Source organism: Abramis brama (genome assembly GCF_963993115.1).
Source record: "Abramis brama genome assembly, chromosome: 7".
Lineage (NCBI taxonomy): Eukaryota > Metazoa > Chordata > Actinopteri > Cypriniformes > Leuciscidae > Abramis > Abramis brama.
Window position 1 is genome coordinate 40119854 of NC_139969.1, and position 8525 is coordinate 40128378.

At 38.2% G+C, this 8525-nt stretch overlaps 1 pseudogene across 1 annotated transcript in view; it reads right to left on the bottom strand.

Moving 5' to 3' along the window:
* LOC311087289 overlaps positions 1-7027 on the bottom strand; it is a 31520-nt pseudogene extending 24493 nt beyond the window's left edge. Inside the window, exons 1-3 of the transcript XR_014609612.1 lie at positions 6901-7027; positions 5425-6204; positions 4088-4261 (exon numbers count right to left, since the gene is read on the bottom strand). The product of XR_014609612.1 is annotated as an uncharacterized misc_RNA (transcript). The remainder of the gene's footprint in view (positions 1-4087; positions 4262-5424; positions 6205-6900) is intronic.
* Between the last annotated feature and the right edge of the window lie 1498 nt (positions 7028-8525).

The window sequence follows — 8525 nt, forward strand, 5'->3', positions numbered from 1 at the left end:
TTCTTGGGCCTTGCTGCAAGTAGTAATGTCAATGAGAAAGGAGTAGCCTCCTGCTCGTCTAAAGAAGTAATCGTAGAAAAAATTTGTTATAACCAAACTATCTCTAAACAGCAAAGCAAAATATGGCCCAGAAAGGATTAGAGATATGTTTAAAGGATTTATAAAATATATAGATAAATCATTTTGAACTGCAAAGGTACTTTAATAAGAGTGCCCTGTACGGCCCGTTATTATACAGACCAACTGTGCAAGGGAATAAAACCAGGATAAGATGGACTATACTTAAAAGCCATAACCAGACACATGTAAAGTTACGAGGCTTAATCTTTAATCTTAGTGATCTAACAAATTTATCGGACACCATTCATGTGTATAAACTGTGGAACATCCCTTTTTTTTAAAATAACCAAGATAGATGAAAGAAATAGTTTGATAAAAAAGGATGTTTCTGTAGTCCAGAATCATTGGATAAGCCCAAAAGAGTTTGATAAGGTCGAACCAATAAGATTGGATATTAAAAAATCCAGTCAGCCGACTGGGAGGTCAGCTCCACTGAGCGAAGCAAATAAAGTAATTACAGATAAATGGGTCATTGAAGAGGTCTTAGATCCAGTGCAAAAAGGTTATTGGCCGAGGGGCCTCAACCCGTATGTATTAATTCTAGGAATCTTTAAAAATAAACCCAAACTTATGAAGCATTTAACTGGGTAACATGTGCCAAAATGACTATGCCAATTGCATTATGTGAAAATTCAAGCCATTGCCCATTTTTAAATAGAAATAAATTTTTAGGAAAGAACCCTAACAACCGTATGTGGTATGATATTATGATATCACTAAACATTGTGACGCTGAGTATGAGAAAACCAGCGCTTGGGCATGTTACCTGGATAGCAGCACAATGTGGAAAGAAACGGAGTTTAGAAAGCATGGCGATAAAGTAATTTAACTATGGCACAAATGGATGGGTAGTCAAGACAAAGGCAATGAAATTGAAATGCAATGAAAGACAAACAAGAGAAAGCGAGAGAAAGAAAGATCTACATGGTCCATTAACGCCACCTTGTGGAAAAACAGGATAAGGGGAAATAGATGTCATCCTTTGACTTTAATCCAGGAGTATTTGCTAAGATATATCTCTGATCAGATATATCGATCGGCAACTGTTTTATATACAATGGCCTGGAGTCCAGTGACTCGTTTAATAAACACAAATCAGGGAATCTGGAAACCATACAGATGGTTGTAATAATCTTAGGTGGATTGGACTTTCTAATTTCCTGTATAGGGAATTGGATGTGTTTCCAGTAGCAATGGGGCTGGATAAAACAACCAATAGAAGCCTGACATGGAAGTCGGATAATAGAGGTAATAATAAGATAAACCAACAGTTTTTAACTCGTGGTTATTGGAGTAAAAATATTATCTACCAATGATGAAACCGTCACAACAGAGAGGTGGGCAACAAGCTGATTATAAAATCATAATATCACAACCTAAGTTTGACGTTAGATCGTCAGCACCATTTTCCATGTTTGTGGTTGATAAATAGCATGGCTTAGAGGGGGAGAGTTCAGCAGACCGACCCTGACTGACGATCGAACCCTTTGGCTCACTCTCAATTCAAAAACTAGTTTCCAAATATAGAAAAGACTGAAAGCTATGGCAAGCAATAACACCTGTTCAGCATGGTTCTCGGACAAAGGTCCAAATGAAATTGTAAGTATGATATCTATCAATTTAAGTTTAATTATTTATTGCATAAGTGGTATCATTACTTATCGAAAACCTGAGCAAATGGTGTTATCGCTTTTGAGCCTTCATCTGTATAATATTTTAGGAAAGTTTTCATTGAAAACTATATTTATCTCACAGCTGCTTCGAAGCATGAGATATATACATTTATTTGGGGTAAAGGGGATTTTAGCATTGATGTTCTTATCAGTGTGCATCACGATTTCGATTCACTTGGCAAGGCCAGTTGGCTCAGCCCAGGTCACAGTCATCACATGACCTGTGAGGCACTGCAGTTAATTGATGGAAAAAAGTGGTGGGTAGTTGAGTTGCAAGAAGAAACAGAACTATTGATAGGCCACAGAGAGACTGTGACCAAGACCACTTGTAGTGTCGACATTCACACGTATCGATGGAGGAACTAGACAAGCTGGAGTGAATGGACAAATGTTGTTGTTATCGATCCTGCAGATTTGTCTGGAGAGGTCTTCACCGGCCCAGTGGGAGCCACGGGTGTTGACCCTAGAGCACTTGGCCAGTGGGACCGAGGTGGCTCTGAATGACCAGAATCTGGTGCAGTTGGACCAGGCTCCGCGGGGGCAGGAACAGGATGTGGTACAAGACAACAATGAGTTTCTGTCTGGCAAAATTGGGTTCTTCCTTGAGGACAGGTTTTTGAATGTTGCTTGGATTGGGTCATGGTTTCCGTATGTTTATAATGTTAAACTTGATGAATTTGACATAATTGTGCCTAGAGTGCTGATGGAAAATCGTGCATTTAGACGTCCGAGAGGGGGTGTAGTGGAATATTTTAATAAAGAGTTAAATGTACCTCCAAATACACTCAGACAAACACACACAGACACACAGAAGCACAATGGAAGGAAACACCATAAAAAGATAAGAGTGACAAAAGAGGACTTATCTGCAACTATGCAGGATGGCATGGTGTAAGCTAAGCATAAAAGCCACAAGACTGTGTTTTCCTCAATTCCTCTGGAAAAACCCAAAGTGGCCTAAAACATGAACAATGTATGTGGTTTAGGGTATACACACACCTCAGAAAAAGAATGTTCAAGTGTGTTTATTTTTTGATGTTCGTCTCTAGAGAGTGAATTGTCTCCAGATCCTTCTTTTTGCCTGCTGTTATTTTATAACCTGAGAAGCTCAAGACGAGAGCAGGTTATCTTTATCAGATTGCTTGCTTGAACTGCTTAGAAGTAAGTTACTCTTTGTTCATCCATTTTCCGGGACTGCCCCGGGAATGGATTAGCTGAAGAATCATAATCTTTAACCTTTTGATAATTTGCTTAACATTTTTTGATTATTGTGTAACCAAGTATATTTCTCTTTTGTTTAAATAAACTTTTATTTTATAAAGACAAGTATTTTCTCATCTTACTTCAGCTGTACAAAGAAAGTTCAATAGCAATAAAATAGGCATTTGTACATCTTCACCTGACCAGGACAAAAGAGATCCAGGAGGCTTTCACCAGAGGGTAAGCAGGAGAGATCTTTTGAGTCAATGATTGTTATTGTTGTATATGGTGTTAAGGCACATACCTTAGATTTAACTGGTATAATAAACTAGCCAGTGAAGTAAACCTGACCTGACAGCAAAAGATTACCTAAATAGGGGTTAATCAGGCACTGGGGTAAATACCAGATCTCACCAAAAGTTTTAAATCGGTAAGATTTTTTCTGTTTTTAAAAGAAGTCTATTCTGCTCACCAAGGCTGCATTTATTTGTTGAAAAAAAAAAATAATAATAAAAAAAAAACAGTAATATTGTGATATTATAGAATGTTTTCTATTTTAATATATTTTAAAATGTAATTTATTCCTGTGATCAAAGCTGAATTTGCTGAATAAATGTTTATTGAGCATCAAATCATCATATTAGAGTGATTTCTGAAGGATCATGTGACACTGAAGACTGGAGTAATGATGCTGTAAATTCAGCTTTGATCACAGGAATAAATTACACTTTACTGTATATTCACATAGAAAACTGCTGATTTAAATTGGAATAATATTTCACAATATTACTTTTTTTGTTTGTATTTTTAATCAAATAAATGCAGCCTTGGTGAGCAAAAGAGACTTCTTTTAAAAACATTAAAAATCTTACCGATCTAAAACTTTTGACCAGTAGTGTGTGTATATATTTATTTTTTGGAATAATTCCTCTTATCCAGAGCGCTTCATGAATATGAATGAATACCCCCTAATTTTCCTTCTCATAGCTTACGCTTTAACCATTTAATTGCTGCACTGAGGTAAATTGCTATATGCACAAAAATCCACTCAAAAAAGCAAAAGTAGTGAGGTGTGTGAATGAACTTCTACAAACCAGCGGTGAGCGTTTCACCAGCGTCTCTGCCGGGCCGTCCAGTCCTGTATCTGTGGAGGTCCACACGTGGGGGTCTCGGGGGCTTTAGGGGCGCCGGCCCGAGGGACGCGGGATCAGGAAGAGGTTTGCGTAGTCTTTCGGTCTGCAGGACTGCACTGAGCTCCATCACAGCGGCTACGGCACAGGACAGGCATTTCACAATTACAGATGCACTGAAGAACTAACAGGACAGGCTCCACAGCACCAGTGTAGTCCTAACTCTACAGCTCTGATCATGCAAGCTGGAACTGCTGAATTCACACACAGTACAGGTCAAAGGTTTGGAAACATTACTATTATTCATGCTTTTGAAAGGAGTGTCTTATGCTCATCATTTATTTGATCAAAAATACAGGGGGAAAAAAAAGTAATATTGTGAAATATTATTACAATTTCAAATAATGTTTTTCTATTTTAATATACTTTATAATTTATTCCTGTGATCAAAGCTGAATTTTCAGCATCATTACTCCAGTCTTCAGTGTCACATGATCCTTCAGAAATCACTCTAATATGATGATTTATCATCAATGTTGGACACAGTTGTGCTGCTTAATATTTATTTTATAACTGTGATACTTTTTTCAGGATTCATTGATGAATAAAAAGTTAAAAAGAACAGCATTTATTCAAAATATAAATGTTTTCTAACAATATAAATCTTTACTTTTTATCAATTTAACATCCTTGCTGAATAAAAGTATTAATTTCTATCAAAAAAAGAAAGAAAAAAAATGAAAGTGTAATGATACTAAAAATTCAGCTTTGATCACAGGAATAAATTATATTTTAAAGTTAATTTTATCCCTTAAAACTCATCTTTGATCACCAGAATTACATATTTAAACTTGTTATCTTTAAAAAAAGAAAGTCTTCATGCATTTAAATATCTTGAATGTAACTCGACACCCTTGCCTCATTTAGTGCAGTTCTATGAATATGCAAATGAGCCCCGCCTCCACTCACTCAGCTCAGAGATCCACTGGTTGACGATCACACGTTGATCTGATTGGTTACAAGGTAGTTTTACACATGGTTTGTCTTAAAGCAGATTAAAAACACCACATAGACACATAAACAACATTAAAAGCTGGATTTTCACCACAGGGGGACTTTTGTTTATTAAAATAGTAAAACCATTATTTTAAATTGTAATAATATTTCACAATATTACCGTTTTTTCTATATTGGTGATCAAATAAACACAGGCTTGATGAGCATAAGCCATCTGGAAACAGTATTGTTTTGACCGGTACCGTATGCACCCATGTAAAATAATGGAGAGTTCTGCGACTCACTGTGTGGCGCTCGGCTGATCTTCAGTGGAGATGAAGTCACTGGACGATCAGCAGGAGATGGAGGACTCTCTGTGGGTTTACTGATGTAGAAGCCCTTGGGTCGGCCACACACCAGCAGGCTCTTGTGGGAGAGCTTCCTCTTGGCTTTCTCGAGCGTGCTCAACACATGCTGGTCAAAGAAGTGGCTAACACTCCCCGTGCCAGAGGACGAATCCGTCAGGGACTCGCTCGGGGAAGGAGTAGCAGAACGCTCGAGACTCGCACGCGGGTTTGACTCTCCGGTCTCAACACTAACAGTACTTTTAAGACCATTTTTACCAGTTTCTTTGCCACACGCGGAAACTTTGGTCAAGCTGAAAGGTGTAGGGAATTGCTGGTGCATTTGAGAGGTGATGTGATTCCCTTTGAACAAGGAGCTGAAGAATCATGCTTTGGCTCGTTTGAAAGCGGCAACACGAGGGGCAAATGACGAAGTTTGAGCGACTGCCTGTTGTGCCCATCCTCACCAGAGCTGCTGACTTCAGATGGTGTGTTGGGAAAGCTTGGGAAAGATACAGGCCGTCTTCCTGAGAATGTTTTCAGGTCTTCTCTGAAAATGTTCCGGAGTAGACTAGGGGTCTTGGTTTCCACAGCTGAACTCAAGCTCATGGTTATCGGACCAGAGCGGCCCACGCCAGCTGTTGGGGGGCGTTTGGGTTTCTCGGGAAGCACAGGTCTGTTGCTCACCTGGAGCTCTTGCTGAAACTTGGCCCTTATGGATCTGAAACTGCTGCAGGCTTCCTATAGTCCACATGAAACGGTAACAGATTTAATCGGTTAATTGTCATAGGCCTAAGTATACATTTAAGCACACACATATCAAAACATTTCAAGTGACAGTGTAAAATAAGTAGGCAAACACATCCCTTATGAAAATTAACCATGGTTTTACTACAAATAAAACAACATGGACACGGAGTTAAACCATGGTAACCACAAATTAACCCCCCCAAAAACATGGTTAGTATATAGTTAAACCTTGATAACAACAAACTAATCATGGTTTTACTACAAATAATAATAAAAAAACATGGTTAGTAAAGTTAAACCACAGTAACCACAAATTAACCATGGTTTTACTACAAATAAAACCAAAAACTAATCATGCTTTTCCAACAAAACAAAAAAAACACAAAAAAACATGGTTAGTATAATTAAATCATGGTAACCACAAATTAATCATGGTTTCGCTACTCTAACCATAGTTTAACCATTAATACACTTTTACTAATTCAACCCACGTTTAATTTCATAAGGGATTGATTGAAATAGAGTATTTCAGTATAAAACATCAACTCCATATAAACAAAATACAGGTATTTGTGATTAAACTAAATGTACTTTTTGACCCATTTAAACCCATCTATCCATTTGACAAAATAGCATCTGTTTGGCGTTTTTACTTTGTTTGTTATCTATCCCAAACAATGTTTTTACCTGTTCCATCGTCGTTCAGTCTCCTTCTTGGGCAAGAGCGTATTAAACTATAAGCATTACATGATATCTTCAAAATAATCGCAAAACACGTTTAGGCATCAGAGCTTTGGTCTTATTGATTGATTAAACCGCCGCCTACTCTGTTGAAGGATTGGCTTATGAATATTAATTACGTTGCGTGTGGGTTGAACCACTGATTGGCTGAAACTAAGGCGAGGGAGCAGCGGGCAAATGAGAGGATGCTTCTCAATATCCCTCCTCGTCTCCTCTCTCCTCCGTCCTCCATCCTATGACCCGGAAACCGATCGAGCTCAGCCATCTTGAAGGACATCTCAATTCTTTAATTGCACCGCGAGGAGTCGAGGATCGAGGAGTTAGGAGGCTTCCCGAGGAGTCATGAGCGAGGATACACAGGTGTATCCTATGCGGAAAAGTTTTATCGACTTAAACGTGACGCACGTCTAAATTCTCCTCCCCCTTCACATCGGTCACAATCATTTTAATTTATACTTTACCTTTGCAGTTTATATATTTGCAATCTCACATATTTCAACAGGGTATCTTGCTTTATTATTATTTATTATGAATTTCTTAAATAAACAAACTTAAACAACATAAGGGCAGATCCTTTGAGCGCTGCTGATGACGCAATGAAGTGACGCTTGAGTGATCAAGTATTCCAATAAGGCCTTTATCACAACACAATAGAATGCCGGAAGTAGCCGCGAAGCAGTGTACAGCGTCTTCCGGTTATTGCATTCACCATGGCTTCATGTTAATTATCACTGACTACTTCGCTCTCGCGTCTCCCAAAAGTTTAATTTTTTTTTTGTTTTCTTGATTCCATTTGAATGGTTTAATTAAATTGTTATAACCAATTGTTTAAAATGTAATGATTTAAGCAAAAATTTCTTCAAAGGTTAACCAAACTTTTATTTTGACGGGTTGCCGTGTAGACCTTCTCTCTGTGTTTTATGATGATAGTTTCTCTCAAATGAAGCTAAAAAATGCTGCTGAAGTGACTCTCAGAGCGGCTGTGTTGATGAAGTGCATTAATGTTAATAAGTAAGGCTGAAAAAAATCGCGAGCGTCATGCGTGCCTCAGTGTGTGTGTGTGTGTGTGGTAAATGAAACGCGTCGGTGCCATTCATTCACAGAGACACGCAGAACATGCACGATTCCTATTTAAATAGTCTTTATGCGGTTTAATATTGACAGACACTGGTCTATATCGCGATTTTATTTAAGTTTACTGACCTACTTTTCATCTAAATGTGTAACTAAGTAACCACCGGAAGTACGAGTACACTGCTTGGCGATTTCGAACGTTCCGAAACCAGGAAATGAGATAAAGGCCTGACCTGAACAGTTGTGTTGGTTCGAGCTCTGAGGCGTTTTGAGGAGTTGCATTTTCTGGCCGAATCTGTTTACTTTTACTACAAGACATGGCGTGATAACTATTTTTAAGGTAGAATGTTTTAAATTTACTTCATAGAAATCTCATCAGACTGTCACGCAAGCCTATTTGACTATCACTCTGCAAGTCCACGTGTGGATTTTACAAAATGCCAAAGAACAAGGACAGAAAGTTACTCTCTTCGCTTTTCGAAGCATCATCTGGAGCT